Here is a 13,274-nt window from a genome sequence, read left to right as displayed (position 1 = left end):
GAAAAAACCCTGCCAGGGCATAACAGACAAAACCTGCTACCTAGTTAGTGATGATGCGTTTAACAGCAGCAAGGTCTGACCTATTGGACTCAAATTTGAATTATTATTATTTGAATATACATGTTATTTTAATTGCTTTTAATATTTTAGCTGTATCTTTTTCAACTTTCTTTTATAGCTGAGTTTTATATCTTCTATTGTAAACCGATGTGATGTTTCAACGAACGTCGGTATAAAAAAGCAAATAAATAAATAAATAAAAACAAAAAGCTGAGTGAAATATTTAAGAGTTTGAATCTGATCAGCTTTTTGTTTCTTTTATTTATTCGCTTTTTTATACCGACATTCGCTGTAACATCACATCGGTTTACAAACGCGTGCAGGTTATAAAATCCTGGGTTGGCGCACGCAAGGGGGTGCACAATTGTGCATGCCGAGCCGCCTTCCTCCATTCCCTTCCCCCTAGCCTGACCTTCCCACCCCTTTTTCCCCTAACATCCCCTTTCCCCTAACTTCCCACCCAGCCCTACTCTAAACCCCCCAAAAGTTTTATCCTAACTTTTGCGTCTGCCTCTGGGCAGGAGCAAGTTGTGCACGCCGTCCGATTGCCGGCACGCGATCTCTGACACAGCAGCAAATGGCCGCTGTGCCAGGAGCCGCTGACCCCGCCCCTGCTCCAGACCACCCCCTTTTTGCAAGCCCCGGGACTTTACGTGTGCCGCCGGGCCTTTTGAAAATAGGCCCTATGCGCATAACCTTTTGAAAATCCGGTCCTCTGGTTTCTTGGCAATTCCTGGACTAGATGAAAAAACAGGCAATGGGACTACATAGGAGAAATTAGCATTTCAAAGACTGCTTAAATTACTCTATCAGTTAAAGTAAGAAACTACAACCACAGCAGGAAAAGTATCTGTAAAAACAAGTTTAATTAAACTCATTGATTCTTTTTTAAATCTTAAAATGTGAGTCGGGGGGAGAGGTTCAGCGTTTTCTTTATTACCTGACAGAAGCAGTTTCCGGGGGTAAGTGGTGGCTTGCCCTGACGGTTTGATTTTCCACCTACCGCTTGGATTTCCTGTCTGAGGGGGGCGTTTCCTGGAGGAGGCGGGACCCGGACATTTAAATTTCAGTATTGCTGCCTACAGTCCAGAGTCGGGAGGAGAGGTTCAGCGTTTTCTTTATTACCTGACAGAAGCAGTTTCTGGGGGTAAGCAGTGGCTTGCCCCGACAGTTTGATTTTCCACCTACCGCTTGGATTTCCTGTCTGAGGGAGGCATTTCCTGGAGGAGGTGGGACCCGGACCTGGACATTTAAATTTCAGCATTGCTGCGGCGCACAGCAGAGCCGGCGCAAGGCTAAGCAGGGCTTTGCCGGGCTTCGCTGGGAATTCGCTTGGATGACTGGGACATAAGGTGCAAATTTATTTGCTAGAAATTGCCTTTATTGTGTTTTTTCTCTCTCAGGCCCCATAGAAGTGATAATCATAGGTTTATTGGATTTCTTTGCAGAGGATTATAAATATTAATACTAGTTTCCGTATATATATTTCCTGGGAATGCCACACAAAAAGGAAGGCTAAATTAAGGTCTCCTAGTGAGGTGGTATCAGTAGAAGCTAGACAAAAAACAGTATTGGATTGGTTAGACCCTCAAAATTCCCCAATAGGGCAGACCGCTTTAGGAGAAGCACTAGAACGAGGTGCTTCTCCTCAGGTCAATGAAATATCTTTGAGCCCTGGGGCACCGGCTCCACCATCGCCCCCTGGGAGTGAGGGTCAGGTGGCCCAAGAAAAACCAGGGGTTAGTCAGGAGGATGTATTGAGTCCTTTGGAGATACAAAGAGTAAAAGAAGGTCATCTTAACGATTTGCATGTAATAGAGTATGAATCGTATGAGAATGCATGTTTGAGTTTATTACAAAGCCCAACTGAGTTTCCCATTGAATCAAGTACACCAAAAATGAGTAACTCATCAAAAGATAGACATGAGAATATAGAAGTGGTTATAAAATCTAATACTTTAATGTCTAAACCAAATAACATAACTATGAAAAGTCTATGGAACTGTTTGGTGAAATTAGATTCATCTATAAATAAATTGACTGAGGTAGTAATGAGAACCTCTAATTCCTCAGTAGTAAATGCAGCTGAATTAGAAAAGCAAAAAGAGGTAGTAGATAAAATAGAAAAAAAAATCTCTCAGGTAGAAAAAATTCAAAGTGAACAGATTGTTGAAGGTGAAGATGTAAGTAAAAGATTGGAAAGGTTGGAAAACATGGTAAGATAATTAAATATAAGAGTTAACAATTTTCCAATCATAAAGAAATTAAATCCTATAGAATTATTTAGGAATTATTTATTACAAATAGCAAATGTTGCTTACCTGATGTAACAGGTGTTCTCACAGGACAGCAGGATGTTAGTCCTCACAAATGGGTGACATTGAGGATGGAGCCCAACCACGGAAAACTTCTGTCAAAGTTTCTGGAACTTTGACTGGCCCCTACTGGGCATGCCCAGCATGGCACCAACCCTGCAGCCAGCAGGGGTCCCCCTTCAGTCTTGTTTCAAAGCTACAGGCAGTGCCGAAAAAGAAAATAAGAAAAACGAACCCAACACCGCGGGGTGGCGGGCGGGTTTCGTGAGGACTAACATCCTGCTGTCCTGTGACAACACCTGTTACATCAGGTAAGCAACATTTGCTTTCTCACAGGACAAGCAGGATGGTTGTCCTCACAAATGGGTGAGTACCGAGCTGAGGATGTCCGAACGTGCACCAAAAGTACCCAACGGCGTGCAACAGGCACAACAACTGGGGTGAAGTTTGGTAGAGGACATCCGCACCCCACCAGGTAGGTGGAAGGGTGTTGGTACGTCATGTTGGAAAAAGGTTACGCAAGACAGATTGGCCGAAGATGGAATCCTGTCTTCCAGCTTTGTCCAAACAGTAGTGGGCTGCAAATGTATGGAGAGAACTCCAGGTAGCAGCCCTGCAGATGTCAGGAAGCGGCACCGATCGAAGGTGTGCTACTGAAGTCGCCATGGCCCTCACAGAGTGTGCCTTAACACGGTCTTGGAAAGGGAATGCCAGCTTGCTGATAGCAGAAAGAGATGCAGTCCGCCAACCAGGAGGAAAGAGCCTGCTTACCCACAGGTTGCCCTAACTTGTTAGGATGGAAAGAGACTAATAATTGAGTGCTCTTCCTGTGGGCAACTGTACGGTCTAGATAGAAAGTTAGAGCTCGTTTGCAGTCGAGGGTATGCAGAGTCTGTTCCCCGGAGTTGGAGTGGGGCCTGGGAAAGAAAATAGGTAGTATGATAGATTGATTAATATGAAACTCCGAAACTACCTTAGGTAAGAATTTAGGGTGAGTGCGGAGTACCGCCCGGTCCTGCAGGAGTTTAGTGTAAGGCAGATAGGTAACTAGGGCCTGTAACTCACTAACCCTGCGAGCTGAAGTGATAGCCAAAAGGAAAATCACTTTCTATGTGAGATATTTAAGGTCACAGGAGTGAAGAGGTTCGAAGGGTGGTTTCATAAGGTGACCAAGAACCAGATTAAGGTCCCAAGATGGGGCCGGAGGACTTAAAGGTGGCTTCAAATGGAGTAAGCCTTTAAGAAAGCGTGTTACAAGGGGTTGTATTGAAATAGGGACACCCCCGATACCTTTATGGAAGGCGGCTACCGCACTGACATGCATTCTAATAGAAGAGGTCTTTAGACCTGATTCTGACAAATGCCAAAGATTGTCCAAGAATTTAGGAATTGGACAGGAAAGGGGATCAAGGGACTGAGAAGTGCACCATGATGTGTACCTTTTCCATTTATAGGAGTAAGATTTTCTTGTGGAAGGCTTTCGTGAAGTGATGAGGACACGAGAAACTGAATCCGATAGGTTAAGTGGTTGAAGGACTAACCTTTCAACATCCATGCCGTCAGGGACAAGGCTTGGAGATTGGGATGGAGGAGGCATCCGTCGTTTTGAGTGATCAGATGCGGGTCCTTTCCCAAGGGAATGTGTCTGCGGATGGAGAGATCCTGGAGTATGGGAAACCACACTTGGCGTGGCCAGCGAGGTGCTATCAGGATCATGGTTCCCTTGTCCTGACGTAGCTTCACAAGAGTCTTCGACAGAAGAGGAAGTGGAGGGAATGCATAACGCAGACCGGTTGTCCACGGGAGGGAGAATGCATCCCTGGGCCGAGAGTGCTGAGTCCGAATGAGAGAGCAGTAATTGGCCACTTTGTGGTTCTGAGGGGATGCAAAGAGGTCCATGTGGGGATAACCCCATTTCTGGAAGAGAGAGGTCGCTACCAAGGGATTGAGTGACCATTCGTGTGGTTGGAAGACACGGCTCAGCCGGTCTGCCAAGACATTTTCTACCCCCGGCAAGTAGGTGGCCCTGAGGTACATGGAACGGGAGAGGGCTTCTGCCCAAATCTGCGCAGTTTCCTGACAGAGAAGGAAGGAGCCTGTGCCTCCCTGCTTGTTGATGTACCACATGGCCACCTGGTTGTCTGTCTGAATCAAGATTGTGTGATTTGATAGGCAATCTTGAAAGGCCCGGAGAGCGTATCAGATTGCTCGAAGCTCCAGGAAATTTATCTGGTTTTTGGCTTCCTCTAGAGACCAGAATCCTTGGGTTTGTAAATTGTTTACATGGGCTCCCCAGCCGACATTGGAAGCGTCGGTGGTTAGAATTATTTGAGGATCTGGTGGATGAAAGGGCAAGCCTTGGAGGAGGTTGGATTTATTTGTCCACCAGGCAAGAGACAGACTGAGTGCATTGGTGATGTGGACAATGGTCGACAGAGGCTGAGTGGCTTGTATCCATTGTGATTTCAGAGTCCATTGCATGACTCTCATGGCCAGACGGGCCATTGGAGCCACATAAACTGAGGAGGCCATGTGTCCCAGCAGAATGAGGAATTGGCGAGCTGTTGCTGTGGGTTGGGACTGCAACTGGCAAGCTAGGGACACAAGGGTTTGAACCCGTTGATGAGGAAGGAAGGCTTTTTCCTGTAAGGTGTCCAAGTCTGCTCCAATGAAGGATAAGGTTTGAGATGGGAGTAAGTAGGATTTCTCGTAGTTGACAAGAAATCCTAGAGAAATTAGAGTTCAAATTGTCAGGGTCAGGGAAGACCGAGCGATTTGCTGGGTTGTGGCCCTGATCAACCAATCGTCCAAGTAGGGGTAGACATGGAAGCCTTCCTTCCTGAGGAACGCTGCAACCACAAGACATTTGGTGAACTCACGGTGCGGATGCTAGACCAAATGGGAGCACTCGGTATTGATAGTGGTTTTGGCCTACTAGAAAACGGAGGTATTTGCGATGAGACTGAGCTATCGCAATGTGGGTATAAGCGTCTTTGAGGTCTAGAGAGCAGAGCCAGTCCTCTCTTTGCAGCAGAGGGAGAAGCGAGCCCAGGGTTACCATCTTGAACTTTTCTCTGTGAAGGTACTTGTTGAGGGCCCGTAGGTCCAGGATTGGTCGAAGTCCTCCTGACTTTTTTGGGATCAGAAAGTACCTGGAATAGAACCCTAGTCCTTGTTGCGAGAGAGGAACGGGTTCTATAGCATTGGACTGGAGGAGAAGGGAAACTTCCTGCTCTAGAAGAACAGAGTGGTTGGTAAGTCTCCACGCTTGCAGAGGTGGAGAGTCCGCAGGAAGAGTTAGGAAGTTGAGATGGTAACCCTATGCAATTATCGCTAGCACCCATTGATCTGTGGTGATAAGATGCCATTTTTCTGTAAAGTGGCTTAGTCGGCCTCCCACTGGTATGTTTGTTAGAGGGATTAGGCATCTGCTCTCTAAGTGAAAGTGAAAACCCCGACGCAGGGCCTGGTTGCGGAGCTGTTGTGGGCTTTTGCTTTCGAGGTTGGCGAGGCTGAGGCTTTTGATACGGCCTTGTTGACCTGGACTTGGTGTGTGGGGGATAATACTTCCGTGGACGGAAGAATGACTTTTTAGGTTCCCTCTTAAATGGTTGTTTAGAAGGGAAGTCAGAAGGAATCGATGAGAGCTGTTTAAGGGTCTCGTGATGATCCTTTAATTCAGCAACTATTTGGTGAATTTGCTCACCAAACAAATTATCCCCTAAACAGGGCAGGTCGGAGAGCCTGTCCTGAACCTCCGGGCGAAGGTCGGAAGACTTAAGCCAAGCCCAGCGTCTTGCTGAGATGGCTGTAGCAGACAGTCTAGTGGAAGCATCGAAGATGTCATAAGATGTTCTTATCTCATGCTTTCCAGCTTCAAATCCTTTAAGTACGAGGGTTTGAAGGTGTTGTTGGAATTGTTCTGGTAAGGTATCTGAAAATTCTTGTAGCTGCTTAAAAATGACCCTGTTGTATTGGGTCATATACAGCTGGTAAGAAGCTATCCTGGAAATGAGCATGGCCCCTTGGTATACTTTTCTGCCTATACTATCTAGGAACTTGTTCTCCTTAGTAGGAGGTATGGATGAGTATGGCTTTATTCTTTTAGCTTTCTTTTGAGCTGACTCTACCACAACAGAGTGGTGGTCTAGCTGAGGTTTTTGAAAGCCAGGTGCTGACTGTACAAGGTAAGTAGAGTCAGCTTTTTTGTTTACTGGGGCAACAGATCCAGGAGTTTCCCAATTCTTTTTTAGAAGGTCCAGAAAAACCTGATGAATTGGAATGGAAGTGATGACTTTTGGGGCATCCAGAAATTGGAGTAACTCCATCATTTGGTGTCTGTCATCTTGCTCAGACTGAAGCTGAAAAGGGACTAATTCCGACATTTCCTTCACAAAATTGGTGAAAGAGAGGTCCTCGGGGGGGGGGGAAGAACGCTTTCTGCTTTCAGCAGGAGAGGGTGGTGAAGGTAAATCATCGGTATCTGAGGAAGTATCATCACCCCAGGTGTCATAAGGGTCAGATTGCTGACCTGTAGGACCGCGAGGGGGTTGGATACCTGAAGGTCCCGATTGAGGCTCGGAGAAACCCGAGGGAATCACCGGGGGCATCGAAAATACCCTTGGAGGCATCGGTGCCGGCATCGAAGGCATCGATGGAGCCGATGTGCGTATCGCCCCGGAGGAATGTATCGGTGGCGAGGGACGACACGGCATCGATGGAACTACTTCCGAAGGAGGAATTCGATACGGTGTTTCTGCTCCAGATGAAGTTGGCATCGGGGAGCGCACCGGTGCTGTCGGTGACCCGGGTATCACCGGTGGAAGGGCGGTCATGAGTGCTTCCATCCGGGCGAGCAGCGGTGCCAGCGCTGCCAGAATCGGGTCGGTGACTGGTTCCACTCTCGGTGGCGGATTCGGTGCCGAAGGAATCTGGAACCGTTGCATTGCTTTGTCGATGGCCTCCTGGACCAGCCGGTCCAGTTCTTCCCGGAGACCTGGGGTAACAATATCCGGCTCCGGGAAAGAGGGAGGCTGAGCCGGAGGGACCACCGTCACCGGTGGAATCGCGGCTCCCAAACCCCGATTGGGTGAGGGTTGCCTCAATGTCTCAGAAACAGAAGTGGACGGTGCCGCTTCTGATCGAGACTTCTTCGGTGGAGGCTCGGAAGGTACTGAGGTCGATGACTTCGATTCCTCAACGGTCCGAGACTTGCGATGTCGATGACGATGCTTTTCCCTCCGATCCCCACGATCCTCGGGGGAAGGGACGGGAGTCTATGGTCGTGGAGACGTCGATGGCATACGGTCACCGGGAGGTTGCCGACGATGGAAGGACTTCGACGGTGCCGGTTCCGAGGACGTCGATGCGATGGACGGCGTCGGAGTGTGAGCATGGAACAGGAGTCCCATCTTCTCCATTCTGGCTTTGCGACCTTTTGGTGTCATAAGAGCACATTTGGTGCAAGTCAGGACATCATGCTCACTCCCTAAACATAATACACAGACTCTATGAGGGTCTGTGATAGACATGGTGCGCGTACAATCTGGGCACCGACGGAACCCAGACGCCATGGCCATTGACCAAAAATTTAGCCGCGGGACGGTCGATGGCCAGCAGGCCGCGAGGGCCGAACTCGACGGAACCGATGAAAAACGGCAAAAAAAAACTTACCGAAGTACCGCAGGCTAAATTTAGATAGAGGGGGGGACCCCTGTGGGGCGAATTTTACTTCAAAGAAGTTCGAGAAGAAATTCCTGTCAGGAATGTGGTAAGAGCTCCTTAACCGCGCGGAAAAAAGAAGACTGAAGGGGGACCCCTGCTGGCTGCAGGGTTGGTGCCGTGCTGGGCATGCCTAGTAGGGGCCAGTCAAAGTTCCAGAAACTTTGACAGAAGTTTTCTGTGGTTGGGCTCCATCCTCGATGTCACCCATTTGTGAGGACAACCATCCTGCTTGTCCTGTGAGAAATTAAAAATACCTGAGAAATGTCTACCAGTTATAGTAAGGGCATTTTACTTAGGGGATAAGAAAAGTGAGGCAGGACAAGAACAAAAGGAATTAAGCGATAAAGTATTGGAGAATGTTAGTAGATCTATAGATATATCAGATTTACTTCAGAAATCTCAAGATGAGTTAGATATAAAAACAAGGGGAACATTGTTGGTTCAATTAGCTTTTTCAACGGATAAAGATAACATCATGAGGTCCTTTTTTTGGAATAGAACAAATACTTTTTATGGCTAGAAGGTCTGGATTTCCCCTGACCTTATCAAAATCACACAGGTTCGTAGGAAAAATTTCCTTCGATATAGGGAGAAAGTACTAGAAAAAGGAGGCTGTTTTAAATTGATGTATCCATGCAAATGCAGTATAAGATTGAATGGTTGTAATTATTTATTTTCAGATCCAATTGATCTTAAAAACCTTCTTGAAAATTAATGACCGGTATAGATAATGTATAAGAGAGGATCTAGATAATGCTTGTTACTCATATGTGGATCGTTCAACTATACCAGAATCTCACTTCTATTTTTCCTTATGATATTAATTGATGATAGGAAGGTGACTGTGTATTATTTTATGTAATTGTTCCTGATTTAATTTGTTACAGTCAATCCTGATAAACTTGTGTTAATTTATTTATTGTAATCATTTGAAACAATAAATAAAGAATTAAAAAAAAAAATCTTAAAATGTGTAGTGTTTTGTATTGATTATCCAGAAGATCCAGGGTAAAATTTAAAGCAGTCTCAAAATGTGATTTTATAAATCACCTAAAAGCAAGTTTGCTTACCGTAAACGGTGTTTCCGTAGATAGCAGGATGAATTAGCCATGCTGTCATGGGATCTGTCAATCAGGTCCGGGAGGCGGAGCTTGTCAAAGCAGAGATTAGATTTTTGCTCTCTGAGTCTGCGCGTGTGTTCCCGCGCAGGAAAGTAACGGAATCTCCTCAGTCTGTGATTAAGCTGTAATGTAGTCGAAGAATCGGCGACTGCCAGGGAGGAGGGTGGGTCAGCATGGCTAATTCATCCTATCTACGGAAACCGTTTACGGTAAGCAAACTTGCTTTTTCCCTTTGATGGCAGGGCTGAATTAGCCATGTTGTCATGGGAGTCCAAAGGTCCCGATCATGTTGTTTATGATTTGCTACTATGCGCTTTCTATCTCGCTCTTATTCACTCTAAACACTCGTTCCTATATGAGGGCCTCAGATACCCTTGGGTCTTGTTTCTCATGTCTTTCGTTCTTTTCAAGCCCTTTGCACCTCATCTTCCTTCCTCTCTCCCTTTAATGCAACCAAGCTCAAGTAATTGAATCGACCGCTTATTGTAACTGTATTGCTATGTAATTTCAATCTGTTTAAGTTGTTACTTAATTTTTATTTTTATTCTATGTTACTTAAAGTTGCTTAGTTGTTTCTTGTTCTATGTAAAGCCCACAGGCAAGTTTTTCTGTTCACTCTAAACTGGTTTGATTTATATCCAATGCAAGAAGATCGGTATATAAAAGCTAAAAATAAATAAAATAAATAAATAAATGGTATATATGGTTGTACGTGATCATTAACAGTGTAGCAGTCACCGTTAAGAGGAGGATAGAGATTGCAGGATTGTGTGCCCTATCTTCGCATCAGTGGCTGCTTGTTGATCAAGGCAGTAGTGCGATGTGAAGGTATGGAGCGATGACCATGTAGCTGCCTTAAAAATGTCTATGGGCTGTACATTTTTAAGCTGTGCCAAGGAGGCCGTCACTGCTCTGACTTGGTGAGCGTTAGGAACAGAATTTAGCTGTACGTTTTGCTTGTGGTAGCAGAACGTGATGCATTGTGCTATCCAGCTGGAGATGGTGCGTTTAGCCACTGATAGACCAGTCGCCTTTGGGTCAAAAGAGACAGTTGAGAAACTCGGGAGTCCGAGTTTGTTCTGTCTTTGTAGTATGCTAAAGCTCTTTTGCAATCTAGTGTATGCAGTAATTTTTCCCTATCATCTGCATGCAGTTTAGGGAAAAAGATGGGTAGTTCTATGGTTTGATTGAGATGAAACTGAGAAACCACTTTTGGTAGGAAGGACGGGTGAGTTCGGAGAACCACCTTCTGGTGATGAAACTGTAAATATGGAGAGTAATGGACCAAGGCCTATAATTCACTGACTCGTCGTGCTGATGTTACTGCCACGAGGAATACCACCTTCCATGTGAGGTATTTAATGTGTGCCGAGTCCATGGGTTCAAACGGGGAAAGCATGAGCTGTTCAAGAACTATGTTGAGGTTCCACGGAACTGGAGGTTTAGAGATCGGAGGACGAAGGTGAGTTAACCCTTTAATGAAACAGGATAGTAAGGGGTGATTGGATATAGGAATATTGTTAACTGGTCTATGATATGTGCCTATGGCACTGAGATGGACTCTAATGGATGATGTTGCTAAACCAGCTGCGTACAGTGTATGAAGATAATCCATGAGCAGCTCAGGTGAGCAGTCCAATGGTGCCTTTGGAAGTGCACCAGGTAGAGTAGAGTTTCTATTTATAGCTATAATATTTCCTCGAGAGTTTCCTGGATTCTAACAAGATGAACTGTGCCGAAGGGGAAACTCCCTGTTCCATTAAAAGGAGCCTTTCAATCTCCACGCTGTCAAGTGAAGCGATGAGTGTAGTGGGTGTAGGAGCGTTCCTTGATCTTGGCAGAGAAGATCTGGACGATTTGGTAATCGAATTGGGTCCGTGATGGACAGTCGGAGAAGGAAACTGTATCAGGCTTAGGAAAGGTCCAGGAGGTTAGGAACTCTCCCGGATGTACTGCCATTGTAACGGAGCGCAGAGGTTCCATGCGGAAGTGTATTATCCGCTGACAACGGTTGACGTTGTTGAGTTTCAGGATGGGCCGGAATGACCCTTTCTTCATGGACGATAAAATAGATGGAATAGCGCCCAGTATTTTGTTGGGGCGCAGGAACCGGAGTTATTGCCTTTAGGCTGAGTAATATTGTTAGAGTGGCTTCCACTGCCAGGCTTTTGATATGGGAGTGGCAGGGTGACCTAATAAATTTGTTCCGAGGAATGCAGTGGGACTCCAGAGAGTAACCTTCTCAAATGATGTATAGCACCCCTTTGCCTGACGTGATCTCGACAAATCTTTGGTAAAAGAAGGAGAGTCGACTTCCTATTTCCTCTTCCCGTGGATGGATCGGCCCCGTCTCCTTGGGGGGGCACGGCTGGAGCCTGCTCCCAGGCCTGTTCCTCTCTTCGTCTGTTGGTGCCGAAAGGACTGGGGCCTTTCGGAAAGACGGGGTGCTTGCGTTGAGACCTCTGCCCCTGGCTCTTCTGGGTGAGGGGCACTGGGATATTTAACTCCTGTCTTCTGGTAGCTGAGGCAATGGTGGTTCACCCCACTTGCTGGCTAACTTTACCATTTCATTTCCGGATAGGAGATCCTTTTAAAAAGGACATTTTCGTGAGATTCGCTTTAGTAGTCGTGTCAGCAGGCCAAATTCACAGCCATAACTGTCTTCTGGCTGCCACTACTGAGGGTACTCAGGCTGAGGTTCGCCCTGGGTCTCAGCTTGCATCAGTCAGGAAAGGCTGCTACAGGTTCCATTGTCACAACAGTATAAGTTCCGGAGTTATTTGACTCTCTCGAGAGGAGTAAGCAAGAACGTGTCACCAGTGTGCAGCAGGAAGCAATATGCAGTATCATTGCTGTTGCGTCAAAGGCCTGCTTAAGGATGGACTTCTGTCTTGAGCGTCCCTGTAATGCCGGCCCTCCCTCTACGGAAATGGTTGTTCGCTTTGAGATAGCGTACACCATGGCATCCGCAGGTGTTCCTTGGCCTCAGGTTCCAGAGGTATAGGGCTTCCAAGGCCCGACCTCCCTTAAAGCTGGCCTCCGGGACATCACAGTCTAGGTCAACCAGTTCCTGGATGGTTACCATCATCGGGAAGTAGCATGAGGATATACGAAGGAACACCGGAATGGGCTTCTTCTTTGGTTCTGCTATAGGTTCCGTGCTTGGAAAACAGAGTCTTCAGAGTCTGGGAAACAAGGGCTGGTAATACATCCTTGTGAGAGAAATGAAGCATGGTTTGGTATGGTTCTAGGTCTGGAGGGATTTCTCCTTCTTCCAGAGAGCCGTCATCAAGCTAATGCAGCCCCTTCTGAGGTATCCGAGTTCCTGCCCGGGAGACTCTTAGTTAGGCGAGGCATTTGAGTAAGGCTGGGAGGGTTTTGTGCTTCCAGCCAGGGATGAACCTGTGTTGCAGCTGGGGCTGATTGAGCCTGTACACAGGCTTGCAGCCAATGGAAAAGACTCTGACCAGGGTCCATTTTAATCCCAGGGGGAGTCGGAGTAGGAGCCCCCGAGGAGCCGTCCTGTGGAGAAGGCCTCTCGGAATTGCATAGGCCTGGGGAGCTATCGAGTAGTAGCTCCAGACCCTCCTTATACCGAGACGGGCCAGGCTTTGGTCTCCCCCCTTGGCTTCTTTACAAGGCCGACACAGGCAGGCCTCTAGTTCAGGCTGTGCAGCACTTATATGGCAGGCTGTGCAAAGAGAGTGCCATCTAGCCTTCTTAGATGCAGGTGCCACTAGATTTATATCTAGGCGCACATGTTTCAATGCGTGCGAGGATTTGTGTGCAGTTGAAGTTATGCGCACGGGAATATTTGTGTGTGCAACAAACTTATAGTTGTGTGCACGTTCCAGTTGAGCGCGCGGCTCCATTGTGTGCGAGGCCTGAGTTGTGAGCACCGCTGCGCGCGCAGGTATGTGCACGATCTATGGGATGCGCACAAGTTATGCACATCGGCCGTCAGCCATCCTGTGCGTACCGCTGAAGGGAAGGGAGATGGCGCCGACGATCCCCGCGTGCAAGATGGCGCCCCCCATGAGGGTCTCCACGTGTG

The 13,274-nt window shown here is 47.0% G+C and overlaps 1 protein-coding gene across 2 annotated transcripts in view; it reads right to left on the bottom strand.

Moving 5' to 3' along the window:
- Positions 1-13,274, bottom strand: part of STAG1 (stromal antigen 1) — an 815,655-nt gene that overhangs the window by 186,044 nt on the left and 616,337 nt on the right. The window lies entirely within an intron of this gene.

Source organism: Rhinatrema bivittatum, chromosome 9 (assembly GCF_901001135.1).
Source record: "Rhinatrema bivittatum chromosome 9, aRhiBiv1.1, whole genome shotgun sequence".
Taxonomy (NCBI): Eukaryota; Metazoa; Chordata; class Amphibia; order Gymnophiona; family Rhinatrematidae; genus Rhinatrema; species Rhinatrema bivittatum.
Note: the sequence above shows the minus strand (reverse complement) of the source record. Positions and strands in the feature narration are given on the sequence as shown.